This window comes from Ambystoma mexicanum, chromosome 7p (assembly GCF_040938575.1).
Source record: "Ambystoma mexicanum isolate Mex_15411 chromosome 7p, UKY_AmexF1_1, whole genome shotgun sequence".
NCBI classification, from domain to species: domain Eukaryota; kingdom Metazoa; phylum Chordata; class Amphibia; order Caudata; family Ambystomatidae; genus Ambystoma; species Ambystoma mexicanum.
Window position 1 is genome coordinate 105,804,900 of NC_090939.1, and position 22,428 is coordinate 105,827,327.

The 22,428-nt window shown below is 49.5% G+C and overlaps 1 protein-coding gene across 4 annotated transcripts in view; it reads left to right on the forward strand.

Annotated features, from left to right (window-relative positions):
- ZDHHC23 (zinc finger DHHC-type palmitoyltransferase 23) overlaps positions 1-22,428 on the forward strand; it is a 317,223-nt gene that overhangs the window by 78,702 nt on the left and 216,093 nt on the right. Inside the window, exon 2 of one of the 4 annotated variants that reach the window (XM_069635889.1) lies at positions 19,587-19,649. The exons of the other annotated variants lie outside the window; for them this stretch is intronic. The gene's annotated coding sequence lies outside the window, so the exon portion shown is untranslated. The remainder of the gene's footprint in view (positions 1-19,586; positions 19,650-22,428) is intronic. 4 annotated transcript variants of the gene reach the window in all.

Consider the following 22,428-nt stretch of genomic DNA (forward strand, 5'->3'; position numbering starts at 1 on the left):
ATGTGTTCCCCTGTTTGAGTCTGCAAGAACCTCTGCCGTATGTTGACGTCCTGCCTAGTAGTAGAGTTCGATGCGCGGGAGGTTTAATCCTCCCTCTACATTCTGTATAAGATGTTCAGAGCTATCCTTCTGCCGCGTCCCCATATGAAGTTTCGGTATGCATTCTTTATAGCTGATATTTTATAAAGAATGAACATAAGTCGAATATTTAACATTTTTTATAGAGAATGCGTTTAGGGTTGGGGTAAAGAGTTACATATTTTTGGGAAACTGTTGGGTGGGTTTTTAGGGGTGGGAAACCGGTTGGGAGGGCCCCAAAAAGTGCATGCTCTATGAAATTATTAAATATTCGATATGGTCATTCTTTATAAACAATACTTCGGTATAAAGACATGTAACCAAGTTTCCTATGATCAACGTTAGTTCCCTAAAGAAGGCTGTGGTATGAGGTACGGGATGTTTACAACGTGGTATAATAGTCGGAAGAGGGTTACCGTCTTTAAAAGTGCTATTTTGCCTATCGCGGAGAGGGGCAGCTTCGCCCAGAATTTGATAGAGGCTTCCAATCCTGATTTCGCTTGCAATGTATTGTCGGTGTGTATTTTTTGGTGTCATGGTATAAGTGTACCCCCCAAATATCTGAAGGTATTGACCTTCCATTGTAGTTCCAGACATGGGAGTTGTCCCTCATCTATCCCCACCCATCTCACTAGAGGGAATAGGCAGGATTTTGCTTTTGCCCCGACAGGGTTGCAAAATTCTCCAGCACCTCCCAGGTAATCTCAAGGTAATCTTCAGGGTCTTTTTTTTTTTATATATAGCAATATGTCATCCGCGTATAGGGAAAGCACATGATGAACCCCATCTACATCCTGTCCTGTGTCTTTGAATGTTTTCCTCATAAATATTGCTAGGGGTTCTAATGCTAAATGTACGACAAGGGGCAGCCCTGCTTTGTGTCCCTGTGGGAACCGTCTGCCAGTGCATTCTCTCGCTGTCGGGTTAGCATAAAGCATTTGGACCCACCTCATGAAGGGATGCAAACAGCCACTCCATCTGACCGAACCAAATGCCTTGATGGCATCTAGTGCCACCACTACGCAGCCCTCTGGCCATTTTCCGTGTTCTATTACTACGTGTAGCCTTATCAGGTTTTCTGATGTTGCTCTGCCCCGTTTGATCCGGGTGCCTTAGTGATGTCATCCCCTTTTTCAATCTCTTGGCCAAAACTGCTGTGAGGATTTTGGTGTCTTGATTGATTAATTATATCAGCCTATAGGATTTGCAAAATGTCCCTTCCTTGTCAGGCTTCAGAATCGGGAGTATAATGGATCCCTCCATACTGTTGGGTAATTTCCCCTTCTCAGATGCCTCTTCGAGGGTCCGGAGTTAATTTCGGGACAACTACATCTGCAAATTCCCCATAAAACTCTGTTGGGAGGCCATCTGCACCCGGAGTCTTGCCCGGGGGAGCATAGCTATCACATCCCTCAGCTCTTCCAGCGTGAGTGGCGCGTCCCAGCATCTCCCTCTGCATTCAGTGAGGTCAAGCCAATATCCGTCAGGGCCTCGATTTCCTTCTTTGGTGACATTTTGGTAGAAGATCGAAACTCCAGTTCTGAGCCACATTTCAGCTAATTTTCATACCCACAATGCCTTGCTGTTGTGGCTCAGAACTGGAGGTGACCTTTCAGCGATGGCTACTAGGTGGCGTTGTGGAATGTGTGACTTGGCTCAAATGAATATATATATATATATCTATAATCTATATCCCCCTCTAAACGGAACATGTTAGGAACTCTGCTGTACCTATGCCCTGCTGTATCTTGAAGCTGGTAGAGTTGATGGAAAGGACTAGAAAGACACATGGGCTATTGTGAAGCTCTGTTTAAGAGTTTGTTTGGATATGGTGAACCAGTAGCCTTCGGAAATGTGTGTAAAACGTTTACGATGTGCTTGATATTTATGATGGTTATGGCTCCATCTTATAATTTGAAACTCATACATACTCGCCGAGTGCACGGGTGCAGCGAGAGATAGCACTTGCCCCTTTTCTCCTTGAACAAAGGAGGTTGGAGTGCCATTTTGCCCCTAGGGAGATTCTGCAACGAAAAACCAAGCACCAAGAAAAGAAATCTGGATTCAGTGACATGCTCTAAATCATATTTGTTGGGGTGATGGGAGAAGTACGGACTCCTGAAGCAGAAAGCGGGAAAGACAGCGCAGCAGGTTAGGTGACTGCTGCTGAAACGTATGTTTTGGCCTGCCTGACTGCTTTTTTTTTCAAATTCCAGCTGCTAAATGCGCTGTCAAATTTGTTTTGACATTGGGTAAACAGTGCTTTTAGTGGGCTAGGCCGTGCCCTGGCAGGCTCCGGACATTCTATCTGAGACAGGGCCCCCTCTTAAGTCCCCTGCTAGTCCCAGCCCACCAGGCTGCTGCATGGCAGAGCTTTTTTCTAAAGCTTGAAGCTATCATGTAAGCGAGAGCTTCAGACTAGAAGAAAAAGCCTTGCCTTTTATCTGTGGCAACAACTCTGTTTGCTAGCTACCCCTTTCTTCAGAGATGCAGAGGGTGATGATCCCTGCATCTCTAATGAAAGGGGTAACTGGTAGGGGATCTGTGAGTCACTGAAAAGGTGAGGCTTGTGTTAGGGAGAATTCTCTGTATAGGCTAATTTCCCAAACCTAGTTAGTCCCCCAGCAGCTTTGCTGGATTTTTGGGGTTTCTTTTTCTCCTAAGAGACTCTTTTTCTCCCACTCTTAGACATGATTTGAGATCTCCTTTGACTTTGTAATGTGTTGAATGGGCTATGGGGTCTTTTACTTCATAGGGCTTCATGTGTTTTTGGTATGTGTTACACAGCACCCTCCGTGCAGTAACACAGGGGTGTCATAGTGACCCCCAAACATAGACTCTGCACCCTGGGACTGACTACTGTCTCCCAGGGCATGTTAAGTCACTATTGGCTTTACTAGTCCTAAATTGTGAACAGAACCAGTACAAACCATCATATTGTGGACGTACTGGTAGGGGCAATTCGATTGCCCCGGGTTCTGTTGTTCGAGGGGGCGCTGTCCAGTCCCCCCTGATCGAGTTTTGGCTGGTGGCAGTGGATACTACTTTTTATATTCGACCGCAAATATATTCCTATGGGATTTTCCCATTGTTCGAAGCTACCGCTTTTTAGCATAGCCTCAAACATACCCACCAGTTTATTAAATTAATATTAATTCACCGGTTGGGATTTTTTGCCAGAATTCGGTGCCAAAATGGCGTCGCTTTTGTAACTCTAACCCAAGTTGAGCCCTTTGTTCCACTTTTTGGCAGGCTTCTGCACAGAAGCCTCCAAAAGTGGTGCCACTCTGTCTGGGTCTACATGATGTGTGGGAGAGGGGGTTTAGGCACCCTGGACTGAGTTGCCTCGGCAACTCAAGTCGCACTCTTGTGTGATTGGCCCAGTGGTGAGCCGCCCGGCTCACCACTTAGCATGTTTGAGTGACAGCTAGGACTGATGAATGGGGGTTTTCTGCATAATAGCAGGGCTTTGGGGACTGGAACTTCAGAGGTTGACACAGGACCAAAGAATCCGAAGAGGGAGAAGCTGAGCCAACCTGCAACGACGACACCACTGGTGGAGCCCTGCTGAACCGCCTCACCACATCCCGACAACAGAGCAGATCTTCATCCCGGAGAGTCTTCTTCCTCTAAACTGGTGGAGATAACCAGTTCGCCCTCTTCTTCGCCTTCCTGGATGGTCCCGTGGTCGAATCGCCCGTGCCAAGCACCCTGGCGGCCGGATAGCCACGCTTCAAAACGAATAAAAGGGTAGTACCTTTTAACCGGGAAACTCTGCGGCTGGTTTCTTCCCTGGCAGTGCAATGACCTCCAGCTTTCCTCCACGTCGAGATCTTCTCTTCCCCTGGACGAAGCCCCGACTTGCACCCGCTGCCAGGAACAACTGCTCCCGCTGGAGCTTTCTCACCATTTCAGGTACTGTGTCCCACCTGGTCTCCCTTGCAACAGACTGTTCCAGGTGTCCCGTAAATCCTTGACTCTCTATCCTGGGGTGACCTGGGGCCTGTTAACTAACTTTCTCTGACTGATCCAACTCTTTTTGAACTATCTGCAAAGACTTTTAAAGTATAATTCAACTGTGATCTTGGACACATTCCGCCTTGCTCTCTCCAAGAGTGGGCCTGGCCTATGAACTTTCTTGCTCTACAGTAGACTCTGCCTTTCCTGACTTGCTGTGGTTCTTTAAAAAGTGTTGGTATTGTGTACTTTCCTAATTCTGCCTTTTCCCTCCCTTTTTAATTAACTTATTGGAGTGCCGTCTTAGATTAAGCGCTCACCTCTGTCTGAAATTAAGTGGTGTTTTAACTAAGACTTGTTCAATAAGTAATCAGGGATGTATATAGATTGATAGTGACTGTGTTTGAACTTGCTTGCCATATTAGTGTTAGTGTATTTTACAAGTGTGTTTTTAAATAAATAAATATACACTTTTATACCAAAGCTCTGGTCAGTGTTTGCTTGTGCTACTGTATCACTGTACCTATTTTGTATACTCTATATACTGTCTAACTCTTCTTGAGAGAAGTCTGACTGCTCAGCCACAGCTACCAGGTAAATCTGGGTGGTACAGACGCCTACCAATTGGGTTTACTGCCAACACCTGTAGTCCTAAGCCTTTTGCAGTGGCCTCAAAGGGAACTGCACAGGTTTCTGCCTAACAGCTTGTTTTTGTAAATCCTGAAGCTCTAGTGAGAAAGTGTCAGCCTTTACAAAAAAGCCTTGCCTTTTGCTTGTGTCGCCGACCCACTTCTATACACCCATTTCATTAAAGATGCTGGGATCGTCACATTGTACCCCAGGTGACAGAGTAATAATCCCCCCCATCTCTAGTGAAAGGGGTGCCTGGCAGGCAGGGGGTCAGCGCCGCAATTAAAAGCCAAGGCAACACTTAACTGACCTAAATGGTCAGTTAAGCCAATGCCACAGCCCAGCTTTTTTTGCAAAATGGAGCCTGGGCTCAGAGCCCAACAGGCAGCATTCAGGTGTGGGAAATGTTGCCTCTTTAATTGAGGTGCTGACCCCTTGGCAGGCCATGCCCTCCTAAGGGCCCCAGCTCGAGGCTCCAGGCCACTTAAGGCACTGGGGATGGATTTGGCCCCTTCGCTTAACTCGGTGGGAATTTCTGCCCTCGTAGTGTCACGGTATATTGCACGACACACGCCAACGAGGGAACTCCTTCCCCTACAATGGATCTGGTGCACAATAAAGCACTTTTTAAAATCTTTAATATACTACGGATTCTTTTTGAGTAGGCCTCCAACCCGTCTCGCACCCATCCGCCACAAACACCCTGTGTCACAATGGACTAGGAACCAGGCCGGTGTGTATCGATGATATTGTATTCATTTAGTATTTAAATGGCAACACAAATGCAATATCTTATCTAGAGCGACCAAGTTAAGATATCCTATTCTCCAGCATGGGGTCTGGCATGGATTCACATGCTCATGAACATTCCCCGTCGTCAGGCTGGGAATCCTCGGTAAAGAAAAAGTAAGTTTCAGTTTCGTTTCTGAACTCTTTCTCCTAATAACCAATCACTGGTCTCTGGGTCATACTGCCCCAGCCAATGACTGCCCTCTCCCTAAGCCCCTCCTCTGGCAGCCATCTTCAGATTTTTACCGCACATTCAAGTGTTGTGAGTCCTCGTGCTATAGCTCTCGAGCTTTTACTGCGTTTTGCGATTTCTTTTTATTTTATTTTTATTATTTTTTTTTCAAGGAGTTTAATCTAATTTTTTCGGTCAATCGAGCCTCAAGCTCCACCGTTTCTACTTCCGATCAATGGGGACCCGTTTTGGAATTTTTCTACGCCCCTCAAGGACGAAGTTTTTGTCGAGTTCCGCTTCTTCGAGGATTCCAGAAGATCTTTGAGGCCTACCCTGCGTGGGCATGGCCCAGGACAAAGGGAGCACGACGCCCGGATCCAAGCTGTTCAGGAGCTGCCCTGGATGCGGATTGCAGAATGTCTTCAAGGAGGACGAGCATTCTAGATGCCTCTACTCCCTTCACGAAGACAAAACACAAGTGTAGAAGGACTGTGCGTTTTGCAAGAACATGTCGGAGCGGACCATGAATGATCGGTGTATCCGCCTCACCAACTGGCTGGAGGGGGAAGAGCCCAGCAGCAGGGGAGAAGAGGTCCGAGCGGTCTAAGACCTTTGAGGGTGCTCTCGTGAAGGGGGCCCAACAAAAGGCAAAGCACTGCAAGTCCGCGGGCACCGGAAGCGCCAAATGGTCAGGCTCCTCGGCTGCCAGGCAGGGCGCACTTTCAGACGATTAACCACGAGCCAACGCTCTGGCTCGGGGGGGGGAGAAGGGAGTCAGAGAACCGGGGTAAGCTTCGGGATAAGTCCCGGTCGATCCCGCCGGAGAGGCCCGAGGGGGAGCGAGGCAGCGACCGTCCCCCCAAGGTGAAGGCCTCAAACACGTCCAAAGTCGTGATGGCCTTGATTCACCCGGCTAAGGCTCTATCGAGGGAGTCGTGGCAGCCCTGGCGAAGCCTGTGGAGGCGACCTCAGGGCCCAGAGTTTCCCTGCCACCACAGAGGGAATCCTCGTTTCAACCCATCGATAAGACCCCCGTGAAAACCCCGGTGGAAAAAGAGGGGGGGGGGGCCGGTGGCCATCAAGGAGCTGGCTGAAGTCGTGAAGATCCTGGACAAGAGGTTCGAAGAAGTCTGGTCCCACGGGAGGGATCCCGACGAGGCAGACTAAGAAAGCGACGGTGGCGCCAACAAGGTTTCCGTGGAGGCAGAGGATTCCACTCCCCAGCCTTCGCGCCCGTCGCAGCCGATACCTGGGCCACAGGACAGCTCAGGAGCAATCTTGATGGCGATCCAGGCCTTGTTTACAGAGAAGGACAAGGTTGCCCTTACCCCCAACGGATGACCCAGCGGAGCCTGGACCGTCTGGAAGCCCTCCAAGCAAGCGGAGGAGAACTCACCCCAACCGCCCTTCCAGCTGGCGCGGCCCTCACAGCCTTCATCTCCTTCCCCGGATCCAAGGGATGACCCGGGAACAGGGACGGATGACGACGGTGGTGACAACGGGATGGGCCTTCCATCACCACCTCCTCGGGCCTCTTCACCAGACGAAATTGGCTCCTTCCACGCCATGATCGCCAGGGCATCCGAGCGCTTCCAGCTCTGCCCCGTAGAACAGAAGAAAGGTTTCCTCTATCAACGGAGTGAGGCCAAGAGGAAGACTGTCCTCTTGGTCCTGTTACTTGACGACATCTGGGACGAGGGGCTGGAGCTGCTGAAGAACCAGTCCACGACCCCTGCCAAGAGAGACCGGTATGAGAAGAAGTACCGGGTCCCGGATTCCGCCCCCATGTGCCTTAGGGCGCAGCTGACCTCGGATTCGGTCGTCTCAGCGGCGGCCAAGAAGAAAGTGGCGGGGGCGACGGCTTCAACCTCCCCGCCAGACGGCGAAGGGAAGAAATTGGACGCCATGGGACGACGGGTCGTCTCGATGACGATTAAAGAGGCCAACGCCCTTGCGATTGTGTCCCGCTATGACGGGGAGCTGTGGTTTAAGATCGCTCCTCTGCTGGACTTCCTCCTGGACGACAAGAGGGCTGAGGCCCTGGAGATCCTGCAGGAAGGCAAGGTGGTGTCGGACCACGCCATAACGGTGGCCATGGACATTGCTGACACTGGCGTCCGCCAGATGGGCAACGGTGTTTGCCTTCGCTGGCGTGGTTGGCTCAAGATGATTTCCGCCAGGACGTGCAAACAGAGTTTTGGACATGCCTTTCGACGGAAACAACCTGTTTGGCAAGACAGTGGACGAGTCACTGCAGGCCATCAAGGCCGACATGGTGACGGCGCGGGCCTTGGGAGTTTTGCAGGAACGTCGGCCGCCCTTTCGGAACTCCAGAAGCAGGCAAGGTGCCTCCAAAGGATTCGGCGGCGGCAGCTCCTCGACGCAGGCGTCTTACAGAGGACGCGGCAAGTCAGGAGGATCTCGCCAAGGCGGCAAGGCCACTACCAAGCAGGACTGAACCGGCCGTAGCGTCGGGCCCCCACCTGAGCACCCCGGTGGGAGGCCGGCTGGCGAAGTTCGTCAGCGTGTGAGTCCATCTCCACCGATGGGTGCTGGATGCCCTGGCCCGCGGGCACACTCGTTTCTATAGTAGTGCCCCGCATTCCACCCATGGCCAGGAAGGAAAACCACGTCCCTCAACTGCTGCTGGAAGTAAGGGCGATGCTGAAGAAAGGAGCCATTGAGCTCGTCCCAAAGAGGCTCGAGGGCTCGGGAGTGTATTCACGATACTTCCTCATAAGAGAGAAGACCGGCGGCTGGCGAGCCAGCCTGGACCTTCGTCGTTTAAACAAGTACATCAAGTCCCAGAAGTTCCGGATGGTCACTCTACAGCACGTGCTGGGGCAGCTGGAGGAGGGCGACTTTCTATCGTCGCTGGACTTGGAGGATGCCAAAAGGACATCGAAAGTTTCTCAGATTCGTAGTCCGATGACGGCACTACCAGTTGAAGGCCATCCCCTTCGAATTGAAATCGGCACCCAGGGTATTCACCAAGTGCCTAGCACCAGTGGCGGCGTGGCTGCACCTGCAGGGGGATCCACGTCTGCCCCTACCTGGACGATTGGCTCATCCGAGCAAGGACAAGAGAACTCGCCGTCGAACACGCAGCGAAGACATCCAGCTGCTCATGAATCTGAGATTTTCCATCAACTTCGTGAAATCCCACTTGGTCCCGTTGCAAGTCGCACTGTTCCTGGGAGCCAGGCTCGAGACAGTGGCGCGATTTGGCCTCTCCGTCACAGGAAAGGACGAAGGCCGTCCTGGGCAAGGTGCAACGGATGTAGACCATGGACGTGGCCAGGGTGAGGTCCATCAAGTCCCTTCTTGGCATGATGTCCTTGTGCATCTGTGCAGGCTGCGGATGCCTCCACTGCAAGAGTTCCTTGACGCCCGTTGGATGCAAGCGGCGGGCAGCTTCGAAGACAGGATCTCGCTCAACGAGACCTTCCACCAAGCGATCCGGTGGTGGGGCACCTGCGCACACCACGCGGCGGGTATGGACTTCCAGACCCTGGCACATCAGGAGACGGTGACGACGGATGCCTCCCTGGACGGATGGGGAGCGCACACCGGAGATCTCCACGCAAGAGGTCTTTGGCTTCCGGAGGAGAGGCCACTGCACATCAACGTCCTGGAGCTCCGAGCCGTGTTCTGGGCCCTCAGGTCATTCCTTCCGTCCCTCAAGGGCAAGGTGGAGAGGATCTTAACCAACAACACCACCACGATGTTCTACATCTGAAAGCAGGGAGGCACCAGATCCCCAGCCCTATCCAAGGAGGCCCACGATCTGTTGCACTGGGCCGTCGCCCAAGGGATGTTTCTGGTACCCTTCCACCTAGCAGGAATAAAAAACACCATCGTCGACTCACTCAGCGGGGAGCTGCGCTCGTGCCACAAGTGGGAGCTGCGATAGAATCCAGTGGATCTGCTATTCCAACAATTTGGCAATCCCCAGATCGACTTATTCGCAACGGCAACGAACACCAAGTGCCGGAGGTTTGCCAGCAGGTTTCCCCAGACCGGGAGCATGGGCAATGCCTTCTCATTCCCCTGGGACGGCCTGTTCCTGCCGTTGCTGCTGCGACTCATCAACCAACTCAGACGGTCCCGGTGCAGGATGATCCTCTTTCCACCGGCGTGGCCGAGACAAATCTGGTTCCCGGACCTTCTGGACATGTCAGCACCCCCCGCCCCAGTCAAACTGCCGATGGACGCAGATCTCCTCTCCAGAGAAGGAGGCGCCATCCTCCACCACGACCCAGGGTCGCTGAACTTGCAGGCCTGGCTCCTGCAGCACTAGAGTTTGGAGGGTACGATATCCCGGCGGACTGCAAGGAGGTGCTTGCAAAGGCCAGGGCGTCCTCAACTCTCAAGCGCTATGGACACAAGTGGAAGAGGTTTTCTGTCTGGTGCCGGGCACAGAAGATTAACCCTCTACGGATTACGGCCCCTCAAGTGCTGCCGTACTTGCTATCGCTGGCCCATGCCTCCAAGAGCCATCTGGCGGCTTTCTCCCGCTACACCAGAACTCTGGGAAGCTCATCCCTGTGGTCCCATCGCCTGGTGAAGGAGTTCATGAAGGTACTGTTCCGATTGTTCCCGCTGGTGAAGGCTCCGGCCCCGGCGTGGGGGCTCAACGTGGTGCTGACCAGGCTCATGGGCCCGCCATTCGAGCCTCTGCATTCAGCACCGTTGAAGTTCCTGTCGTGGAAAACAGCATTTCTTGTGCCCATCGCCTCCGCACGACGAGTGGGAGAGATCCAGGCCCTCTCCTGCAAGCCCCCATACCTGACTTTCCATGAGACGAGGGTGGTGCTGAGGACGCACCCCTCCTTCATGCCCAAGGTGCCGTCTGACTTACATCTCAACGAGTTCTTGGTGTTACCTGTTTTCATCCTGTCGCCGGCCGAGAGGACTTTGCACTTGCTGGATGTAGCCAGAGCGCTGAAGTTCTACGTGGACCGCACAGAGTTTTTCGGAAGACATCACAGCTGTTTGTGAACTTTGGACCTGTGAACCAAGGGAAGGCCCTCTCGAAGGCTTCCATTTCCAGATGGCGCTCCGGCTGCATTATGCACTGTCACCGGTTGGCAAACCGACTGTTGCCCGGCCATCCGAGAGACCATTCGACCAGAGCGATCGCTGCTACCATGGTGTTCCTATCTGGTGTGCCCCTGCTGGACATCTGCAGGGCTGCTATGTGGAAGTCGACGCACACCTTCACAAGATTCTACTGTCTCGACCGGGATGCCAGGGAGGAGTCCAGGGTCGGCCAGGCAGTGCTGCACAACCTGTTCGCCTGAAGGTGGGTCTGGTGAGGAGGTAAGAGATGCTTAATGTTGAGTTGATGAAATGCTTAATGTTGATCCTTGCCACCTCCCGTGGTTGTGCATGTGTGTACTGCTATGTATTCTTGTATTCATGAGCATGTGAATCCATGCCAGACCCCATGCTGGAGAAGGAACAAGTTAACCTACCTGTAACTGTTGTTCTCCAGCATGGGTCTGGCATGAATTCGAACCTAGCCCTCTGCGGCTCTTCACTTGGTCCTCCTGCCAGTTTACGTGCTACCAAATCTGAAGATGGCTGCCGGAGGAGGGGCTTAGGTAGAGGGCAGTAATTGGCTGGGGGCAGTATGACTCAGAGACCACTGATTGGTTATTAGGAGAAAGACAGTTCAGAAACAAAACTGAAACTGATTTTTTCTTTACCAAGTATTCCCAGCCTGATGACGGGGAATGTTCATGAGCATGTGAATCCATGCCAGACCCATGCTGGAGAACAACAGTTACAGGTAAATAACTTGTTCCTTACAGTTCACTTAGGTCTTTAATGGCAAAAAAGAAACTTTTTACAAAGTGATGGCACCAATGGTTTAGCACTCCCCCCTGCAACACTCACCCCCAAACATCAGCTAAACTTGATTTTGATTAATGGAAGGCAGTGGCAAGGAGTAGGACTAGAGCGATAAAATTGGATTTGGGGTAACGCCCACCACCACAAGATGGGAAGCCAGCAAAGAAAAGGAAAACCCATTTTGGGAGCAAAACGGAAGAATGGGGTTTTGGTTATTTCTCACAACTGCTAGGGGACAGAATAGAAGGAAATTCGTATGGCTTACACTTAGGAGATACGGAAAGTTTAGAGAATACTAATCGGCACACCAGGGCGAAAATTTAAATGAAGTGGGAAAATCTGTTTTGGGAGGAAGCAAATGCAAAGGGAAAATACGGTGGCAAATTGAAATTCGTTTACACTGGGACTTAAATGACGGGCAGCTCAGGGAAGAGGTTTTCTTTTTTAAAAAAAATATTTTTATTAAGTTTTACAACATAAACAGTTGAAGAAACAACCCCCTTCTACCCACCCCCTCCCCCGGGATAGTCCACCCATTGGTTTGATTTCTGTTTTGTAAACGTTGTCTCTTATCTGAACATATCAAGAATTCTAATTTTGTGTGGGCACCATTGTTACATGTAGTCAATTTGTAGGTATTCCACCGTGTCTGACCATTCATCCCTGAATTTCTGATAGTTCCCTTGCAGATTGTAAGTGATGTGTTCCATTGGATACGTAGAGCATGGTCCCACATAACAATGTATTGCGATGGGTGGGGTTCTTTGCTTCCATTTCTGGGATATTTCCAACCACACCCCAATCAGAAGTCCCATGAAGTTTCTTTTTTGTGTTTTGGTGAAGGTTTTATCTTTGGGTCCTAGATCCCACAAAACCACACCTCCTCTCCCAGAGCCCCAGCCCCTTGGAACATTGAGCTCATGTGGTCCTTCACGTTGTTGTAGATTTGGGCAGTCCCACCGGATGTGTCTCCAATTTCCTTCTCCTCCACATGCTCTCCAGCATACGTTGGGGGAGTCACGGAACATCCCGTGGAGCCTTTCTGGTGTGTAGTGCCATTGCAGGAGGATTTTCATCCACATTTCCTTTCAGTGCATCGCTCTCGTACGTTTGGATATCATCCGCCACGTATATTCCCACCGACTCCTTGGGATCGTCCTTCTCAAAGTCTTTTCCCATCACTTAATATATAGCCAAGTGACCTTCTCCTCTGTGGAGTTGATGACACTATATGTGTTCGATACAAACTTCTTTGTCCCATCATTTGACATGATATATTGTTCGAACGGGGTTAGTTCTCTGGTGGCGACTTGTCGTATTCTCGGTGGGCCTAGCCACTGGTAGTGTTGGTCATATTTATACCTGTCCTTCCCCTCCAAGTGCAGTAGGGCAGTACAGTTTTCAAAGGACCTTATTTGTTGGTCCTGATACATGTACCCAACCATATAGCAACCCGCTTCCTCCCATTTTTGAAAGGCCTTTTTCTCTATAGCCGGCAGGAGTTCCGGGTTTCTAAATAGCGGCATGAATGGGGCTAGGTCTTCGGTTAGAGTACCTTTCTTAGTTGCTCCGTCCCATATTTCCAATGCTGCCTGCATGATTTCGCTTATGTGTAGGTTTGGATGTCTGTGTCTTCCCCACCCATAGCATATGTCTTGTTGGGGTAGTTGCCACTGCCCTATCTCGGGCGACCCACAGTTTTTGGGGGGGGAGTCCGGTATGCATTCCTTCAGGACCCATAGTTGGGCTGCCTCATAATATCTTCTAGTGGGGCAGTGCACATCCCTTGTCTTTCCGGGAGGCTGTTGAGACCGAGCTTGAGACTCTGGGGGTTTTCCCTTGCCAGATACATTCCTTGACTGCTTTCGTTAAGGATTTAAAGAATGCCCTTGGGAGTCTTATTGGTAGGGCCTGAAATAGGTATAGAAGTTTGGGTAGGATGGACATCTTGATAACCAATATCCGCCCCCACCATTATATCGATAATGGGTTCCATCTTTCCATGTCCCTTTTTTAATTTGTTTCAACAGATTTGGGTAGTTTTGGGAATATAATCGCTGTATTTTGTGTGTGAGGGTGATACCCAGATATTTGGTCACCGACGCAGCAATCTTTAGTTGAAGGTCGTCTCCTACCGAGTGGATTCGAGTTGTATCGCCCGCAAGTATCAGGATTTCTGATTTCTGCCTGTTTATCTTAAGGCCGGATATGGACCCATATTTGTCTATCTCCTGCACCAGGGTGGGGAGAGAATTTACGGGATCCCCCAGCGTCAACATGTCGTCTGTGTACGCTACTGTTTTGTGGGTAGTTCCTCCCATGTCTGCGCCTTTGATATTTTGATTGTCCCTTATTCGCGTTAGCAGAGGTTCCAAGAAGATTGCGTACAGCAGGGGGGATAGTGGGCAGCCCTGTTTCGTCCCTCTCTCGATAAGTATCTTGTTGGACAAGGACACATTCACCGCTACCCTGATGTAAGGGGAGTTATAATTGGCTTGTACCATTTTGATAAATGTTTCTCCTATGCCCATTTTCCTCACTATATGGAATAGTAGGGACCATTCAACTCGGTCGAACGCCTTTTCTGCATCCAATGTTAGTATCACCGCCGGCGTGCCTGTTCCTATTTTTTCCACGATGTGGAGGACCCTCCTAATATTGCCATGTGTTTGTCATCCTGGGACGAATCCTGACTGATCATGGTGGATCAGTTTTGGGAGCACCTGGGTGAGTCTGTAGGCCAAGATTTTAGTGTACAGTTTAGCGTCTAGATTTCAGTGCTATCGGTCTGTAGGAGGATGGTAATTCGGGGTCTTTCCCCTGTTTGTGTATCACCAGCATCTTGGCCTCATTCATCGTTGTGGTAATGTGTTTATCTTTGAAAGAGTTGTGTAACTCGGTCAGAATCGGGGCTAGTATATCCCTGTACTCTTTATTGAATAAAGCCGTATTGCTGTCTGGGTCTGGGGCCTTATTTCTGGGGAGATCTCTAATCGCCTTATTGACCTCTTCTATTATGTCGCTGTCTAATGGGAGTTTCTCTGTGTCGTATATCGTTGTAAGGTTCGCCCCCTCCAGATATGATTTTTGGAGATTCTCGTCCGGATGGTCTGAGGAGTACATAGTTTTGTAGAACCGCTCCAATATCTCCCCCATTTCGGTTGTTTGGGTCTTTTTATTCCCCATGTCATCTCGGAGAGCCATTATTGTCCTATCTTGTTGTTTCCCCTTCAGTTGTCTGGCTAGTAGTTTATCCGCTCTGTTAGCCTTAGTATATTACCAGTGTTTTAGCCTCAGCAAGTACCTTTCTGCTTTCTGCTTTTTTTTGTGTGGATTGCTTCTAACTGGCCTTGGACATGCCTCTGGGCTTTTTGTAATTTTATAGTTGGGTTCAGCAGTATTTCTGCTTGAATGCTACAGATTTTGGCCTCCAGTTCCCTTTCCCACTGGTGATTAGGCTTATCTTTTTGGGCCTTCAATGCAATTAAGTGTCCCCGGGTTACTCCCTTTAAGGCCTCCCATTGAGTTTCAATCTATATTTCTGGGTGACATTATTCCCCATTACAGGATCTCTCACTATCTCCTCGAGAATTCGCCATTTCCATAACCCGGTCGCCCGTGGGGCTAGTGCTATCTCAGCCCATAAAGGGGCATGATCTGACAGTGATATGAAGCCGATGTCTTTCGTGTTTTGCCTAGGATGCCCGATGAGGCCCATAGATAATCTATCCTAGACATCGTATGGTGTACGTGTGAGTAATATGTATATCCTCGGAGGTTGGTATTTCTGTCTCCAGATGTCTCCCAGTGCCAGGTTGGACATTTTTCTTTTTTAGGGCTTCCGTGGGGGGAGGGGGGACATTGCCCCTGCTGTCTTGGGGTTGGTCTATCTAGTGAGGGGTCCCATGCTATATTCAGGTCTCCCCACAATACTATTTCCGCTGCAGCAAAGCGTTCCAGCCTTTCAAGCAGATCTTTGAGGAATCCCTCCTGACCTGTGTTGGGGGCGTAGATGGCTGCCAAAGTTAGACGTTAGCCATCTATAACCATGTTGGCTAGCAAACATCTGCCCCGTTTATCCGCCTCTGTTTGGAGCACTTGTACCTTTAGGGAATCCCTGAATGCGATCAGCACCCCCACCTTTTTTTCATTAGCATTTGCCTGTATAATCTGATTGTATCCCTTCAACCGTACCTTTCCCTTGTCCTGTCCCTCTGTGTGTTTCTTGTAGCATGATAATATCATATCTGTCTTGTTTCAGGTAGTGTTCTACTTTTTTTATTAATTGAGGCCTCTGATATATTTTAGGACCTTAGTACCCATCACTTTTCTAAATGGAGAGTCTCTGGTTGCTTCCTTTGATATGTTCTGTAAGTTCTATGGTGCTACCTGGTTTCCCTGCCACCCCTAGGCTTACCCCAACATGCCTAGTTCCCCCCTCAAAACTGCCCTGGGATGAGCCCTGGTTCCTATGTTCACTCAGGCGTTGCGCCGTGCGCACCATGCTGATCTGTCCTCGGGGATAACTTGAGGGGTATACTAAGCCCCTCTGGGCTCCAAAGGGTGCCACGGAGGACCTCCACCCCCCTCCGCACCTTATATTGTGGAAAACTCTCCTCCATCCGTCTTGTTCTCATGTCTGCCTGCGTGGGCAAGCCATTTTTGCTCCGATGGGAGCATCAGGAGCTTCACCATTTAATATTGCTTCTCTTTTGGCGTTGGAGCTCTCCCCATTCTCTCTGCTCTCGTCCAGTGCCATTCTGACCTTTTCTGGGTTCTTTTATCCCTCTTCACCCCTTGTGGTTTTTCCTTCTGATCCTGTGTGCCCAATATTTGTTTCCCCTCCTCACATGTCGTTGTTCTCCTCTGTTTCCCTTCCCATGTGAGCAGGAGCCCGAAGGGGAATGTCCATTTATATCTGATCTGGTTTGACGTTCGGGTTTTCACCACTGGGCCCATTTCTCTGCGCTTCTGTAGAGTGGTCTGTGCCAGATCTTGATATAGCTGCACCTCTTCCCCATTCGTCCTGATGTGTTCCATATTCCTGGCTTTCCGTAATATCGGCTCTTTTTGGGGAGATGAGGAGAGGGCAGCTAGAACGTCTCTTGATTTTGCACCTGGTTCTACCATCCTCTTTGGACCTACTCTATGGACCCTGTCAATTCCTACTTCATCCTCCTTTGCATCCAGGATCTCTTTAAAGACCTGTTGTACTGCTTCTTTCAGGTCTCTGTCCTCCGCGGATTCTGCCATATTTTTTATTCTTATGTTCGATCTACGTGATCTATTTTCAAGATCCTCGCTCTGTAATTCAAGGTTGTGGGTACGAGTCAGGAGTTGTTCTTGAACTTCTGCGTTCTGTTCTGCCTCCTCATTGAGGTTTTGAGTTATTTTTTCCAGGGTATCCGTCCTTTCTCCCAGATTCGTGATGTCCGTTCTTAGTTCTTGCATAGCTGTACGCATGTCCTTTTTCGTGGCTTCGAATTGTACCTGTGTTGTTGCTAGAAATTGCGTCTGGAACTCCCCGAACCACGATTTCAAGTCTTCCCTGGTTACCATTTCAGGGTCCAGCGAGTCTGGTCTCTGTCGTGGGTTGGGCCTCTTGGATCTTTTTCCTAGTGGATGTGGATGGGTTGGAGTGTTCGGGCCCCCACGGTTGCGTTAGGCTCTGTTCCCTTTTCTTCTGTGGTGCTTGTTGGTCCTGTTGCGCTGCCCTCCCCCTGGATTTTTGGCATAGGTGCTGGTAAGATTCTTCTATCTTATCGATGCTGGTGCCCTTCAGCCCTTCGGTGCCTGCTCATCTGATTGTTCCCTCTGGGCTGTAATGGGTATCGAATAGCCCCTATTTCGCCTTCACTGGCGTTTGCAAGTCCTGCTGGATGGGGTCGCACCCCTTGTTGGAGCTTTTTGTTGCCCACCCCAGCTCTTTTTGTTAGGGGGGGGGGGGTTGCCGGTGTGTGTTTCTCCCCCTCTGTCTTAATGTGATGGGCCTGCGCTCCGTGCAATGGCTCACCTGGAGTGTGGACCTTGGAGTTAATGTGGCGTTTCCTGCTTAATCTATCACCCCACGGTATTGCAGGTTGTGGTCCGGTCCTGTATTGGTGGGTGGGGGGGGGGGGAACAAATCCCACTGGTCACACTGGGCCCCCCGCTCGGTGGGGGGGGTTCGGGAACTGGGTCTGAGGTCTGGCGCAGGGTTGGGGTGGAGGGGGGACAGTCTTAGCTGTGAGGGCCTTTGGTGCCTATCCGCTCTCTGCTAACATATGTGAGACCCGGCCCCCGCTGCCCCCGCACCGCGTACCTGAAGAGTGGCTGCCGGGGATGTCCTCCATCCTGTGTATGGGTGCTCCCTCTGGGCCGCTGCTGATGTCCTGTCCTCCGGTCGGCACCTGCTGCGCCTTTCCCAGTCTATACTCTGCCCACAGCACCCATCCACCATCGTCTCAAGCCTGTCTTCTGCAGGGCTGGATCGCTGCTTCAGCCTGGGGGTGGTGCTCGAGTTGTGGTTGTCTCCCGGCTCCGCTCCTCGCTGCGTCACAGGGCCGTCCTCGGCTGGGTCGTGTCGCTTCTCCGGCTTGGGCGTGATTCACTCCTGGTTCTTCCTCCCGAGTCCGGGTCCTCTACTGCGGCTAGCGAGTCCTGTTGCTTCGTGTGTGTGCGAAGGAGTCTGCCTCCAGGAAAGCGGCCGCTGCCGAGTCTTCCGGCTTGGAGGTTCCCTTGGCCAGTCTGGTCCGTGTCTTGGTGCAGCGCTCCTGCGCTGAGGTCCGTGGAGTGTCCCGGCTTCAAGGAGTCGCGTGCAACGGGGCTCGTCTCTGCGCTTGGGCTACTCTGCTTCGCCCCCTTCAATCTTCGCCTGCCGATATGTTTGATGCCCACAACTGATTTCGAGGGTTGGTGGAAGTTTCCTGCTTCTGTGTTGTGCTTTACTTATGCGGCCTTAATGGGGGGACTGAGCGAGTCTCGCACACGTCCGCTCCCCCTTCGCCGCCATCTTGGAAATCCTAGGGAAGAAGTTTTCAGTGACAAGGACAGAGGCACATAACAGGTAGACTTCTAGGCAAAAGAGATTGCTCACAATGGTTTGGGTTTAATAGGACAGATGCAAATTGGAATTTGTTTGGTGATGGACACAATACAGACAAATTCAGTTTTTAGTTACAAGGAGACTAATTCTTTTGAGGCAACACTTTAATGACTATAACAATTAAATACAAACACCAGGAACAAGATGGTTGATTTCGAATTTCAACAATCTTAAACTGTGAATTTCAGTGGGAAATTAATTGATTTATTTAACAAAAATACTAAGGATTTATAGACAACTGAAAGGTTTTTCAAAGGAGATATGCTAACATACACAGGCAAACAGATTCTTCTATGGGGCGATGACTGGATTACACTGGCAATTTGGGGTTTTAAATTGGGTATTGATTAAATATACTACTATCAAAAATGAAGGGCTTATGCAATTTAGGGCTGGGGTTATATGCTATTTACAAAGCGAGCCTTGATTTAGGATTAAGGAAAGCCAGCTGGATCTCCGGACACTCTGGAAAGAAAAGGTAAGGGTCTGGTCACTGCACTCTCAAAGATGGTAAGGTTCAGCAGCCTTCTCTCTGTCCTCCTTTTCTATCTCCCTGGATTTATTTTGTCTGTCCTGAGTCCTAGTACAGCCCCCCTAATATAGCAGAAATGACATCACTAATTTTACAATCTAGGGGAGCACCCTGTGATTATCCCTGCTGCCAGGATTGGACAGTTTCTCGGACTCTCCGGCCCCAGTCAGGATTGGATCAGGGATTGTGACGCACCATCAGTCTTTCAACCTTTACTACCCTGCTTTGTTCTCAGCTGAACATTTTGGCAAAAACTAGTTATGTATCATACCTTTTTAAAATTATACTAGCCACTGCCATGTGAAACCTGTATTTGGTTTTAGCTGGTCATAAGGAATTTGGTGAGCCAATCGTGAACTCTGTACGATGTAGCATGGCCATTTGGCACATTTCTGTCCTTTTCATAAAATGTATAACGGTTCTGAATCCCCAAATGATAAAGCATGTTCCTAATTTCATTTTCCATGTTTTCACCAACTGTCAAATAGGTCACCTGTTCAGATCAGCCAGAAAATTAGTCAAGCTGGCCATTTCAGTCCACAAAGTCCCAGGTAAATGCAATTTATGTCGCCAAAATCGCCTGGAAATTACAAGGAAAATGGCATGAAATTGAAATAAATCCTTAGTCTGATGGCTGCACATTAATTGGGAGTGTCTTTTTCCACACGTGGGAGGGCCGCTTTATTCCCCACAGCCATCTGTTCCACTGGATCAGCCAGTGACCAAAGGGTTTTATGAGTCCCTTTGAAAATGGCAGTTTGCTCTTTGAAGTGGGTGCAGGAAGGGCTCACACCTGCTTGTCGTGCTTCAGCCACATTTTGCCTTCTTTGAAATCTCTGGGCTCCTGCCTTCATGTCTGCAGAACAGTGAATTATGACGCCCTCAGCAGCATCATATTTTATTGCGGGATTGTTATAGGATGTGTGTGATATCCAGCGGGAAGTGGGGCTTTGTCATTAGTTCCTGCCTCAGCCCGAACTGGTTTTTCCTGCAGTAAGTGTCTCTTCAAAGGTGACTGGAATCTTGTGAGTTAAAACAGAATATACATTTGCTTTGGTCACCCCCACATCATATTTCCCTGACATTTTCTGTGTGTGCAGTGCTATCTTTTCCTATGGTGGCTTTTTAAAGCAGTTTTTCTTTTCACATATGTGCAGGCTGTTTTTGCTTTTAAGTTTAAAATCCTGTCTGGCAGGTCACAGGATTATTTGATTTCTCCTTCTTGGGTGAATTTGCATTGGCTGTTTGCCCATAAATGAGGGGTAGACCCCTTTCCACATGGTTCTTTAATTTGACATGAACCCAAAGAAAAAGCAAGGCCGTTTTTAGTAGCAGTGTTTAAATGCTGCTGTTCAGGTAAAAGGGGCTTCTGTTTGGGGCCTTTAAATGCACCCCACAGTAGCGAAAATCAAAAGTAGGCACCCATGCCTCTCGACAGGCCAGTTTTTTGGCCCGGGTGAAGCGGGCGGCTGCCTGGGGCGCAATTGCCCCGTGGGGTGCAATTGCCCTGGGAGGTGAAATTTCCCAGGTACGTGGAGGGGCGCATATGTGCGATTGCCCTGGGGCGAGTAGTGGCAGCAGGTGCTGCCTCTGCCACTTCTCCCAGCGTAGTTACATGGAACTGCGTAACATTACCTGGGCCAGAGGCTCTCTGAGCCCAGGCAACCACTTTTGGAAGTTTTGCTCGCCTCACGCTGGTGGCCACCTTTGTTACTCTAGTATGCTGTATGGAAGAGAGATTTGAGTAAACGTCTCTGCATTCAACCGCTAAGTGGAAATGAGTAAAGGCAATAAGCATGTTTTTAGCGTTGCTCCTAAAATTCTTGGCTCTGATTGTAGTAGAGTCTAAAGTGAAGTGTCCCAATTAAAGCCTGTAGCAATACAGCAGCAGTCTGTTAATATTCATAATGTGAGAATAAATCCAGGGGTTCAGGAGAATGATAGGATAGAGAGGGTCCTGCCAGAGCGGAAGGGTAAGGCTGAGGAACTGGGCATGCTGATGGGGTGAAAGATTAGTGAATGAGTGACCTGCAGCAGCTGCCACCCTACAACGCTGCTAGGAGTTTCCTGTCACAATCCGTAGGAGGATGTCAGAAAAGCAGTGTTAGCGACATAGAGGATATGTGAAGTCGTGGAGCAGCAGCAGACTAGAGCGTGGCCGTGTGTTTCCTGGATTTTGGAGGACAAGGAGACTGCTAGTGGGCATCCACCCAGGAGAGAAGGTGTTTGGGATTTTACTTTACGGGGCAAATTTCAATATAGATTGTTGGATTGTTTAAAAGGTGTGCACCTTTTATACTTTGCTGGCAACTTTATAGGAAAATCTTCTCTTTAGTGTTATTTTTTCGGGTGGTGATACATTTTTTGAAGGGCCGATGCTCATTTCTCCTTTACACTTTATTTTTGTTTTTAAAGGACCAACTGAATTACATCAATGAGCCAGCCCCCTATGTTTTTTGTTTAGGTCTTGAGCCCAGCTGATTTCATTAACACATGACTGTCTTTGAAACTGCTTAACTCTCACTGCCAAATAGCCGTTCTGGTAAATAGTCTGCTTCCATCACACTAAACTTTGCCATGTCCACCCCAGGCCCACTCCCTGCCCTGACATTGAAACCTGTAGTCACAGCAGTAGACTTTCTTTAGGTATGTAGCTTAAAATAATAAAGGCATTGCTTGGAGATTCATTCAAAATAATCCTCCTTTCTGTGCATTGTTTATTGGGTGTCTCTTGCAGGGTACACTTTCCTGTCTAATGCTATAATTCCCTAAAGATGTTTCTGTATCGGGGACTGGGCATGCTCACGCTGAGACCCAGTCCCTCCTCATCGTAAATTCTCCAGAAACAAAAAGCGAAAGAGCCCTTGTACCCCATTTGAGTGGCTGATGTTGCAGCCATTTTTACTTGTATCCAAAAGCTGTCTGAAGGAGTATGTATGGTTCATGGTTACAAACATTTTAATGTTGGCGTTGGGGTGAGTGTTGTGAACAGTGATTTGAGCACCAAGCAATGTGTCTGTGTATTTGGAGATTCGCAAACCTTTTATTACAGTCTTGTTTATCAAATGTAGAGATCGCTGTTATATTCCTGAAATGCTCTTGATTTAATGCAAAGCAGACATGAACACTCATTGGTGCTATTTGTCCCCGTTCCCCCTCTCATAGAGGTATTTTCAAAGAGTACAATAGGAGTGTACCAGACTATCCATCTTGCAATGATATCCTTTTATCAAAATAATTAATATGGTTAGTCTAGTATAGCCCGTTGCGAAATACAAGTGATGGGGTATGAACAGAACTCCTGCAACACAGGGCCGGTGGGCCCTCAGA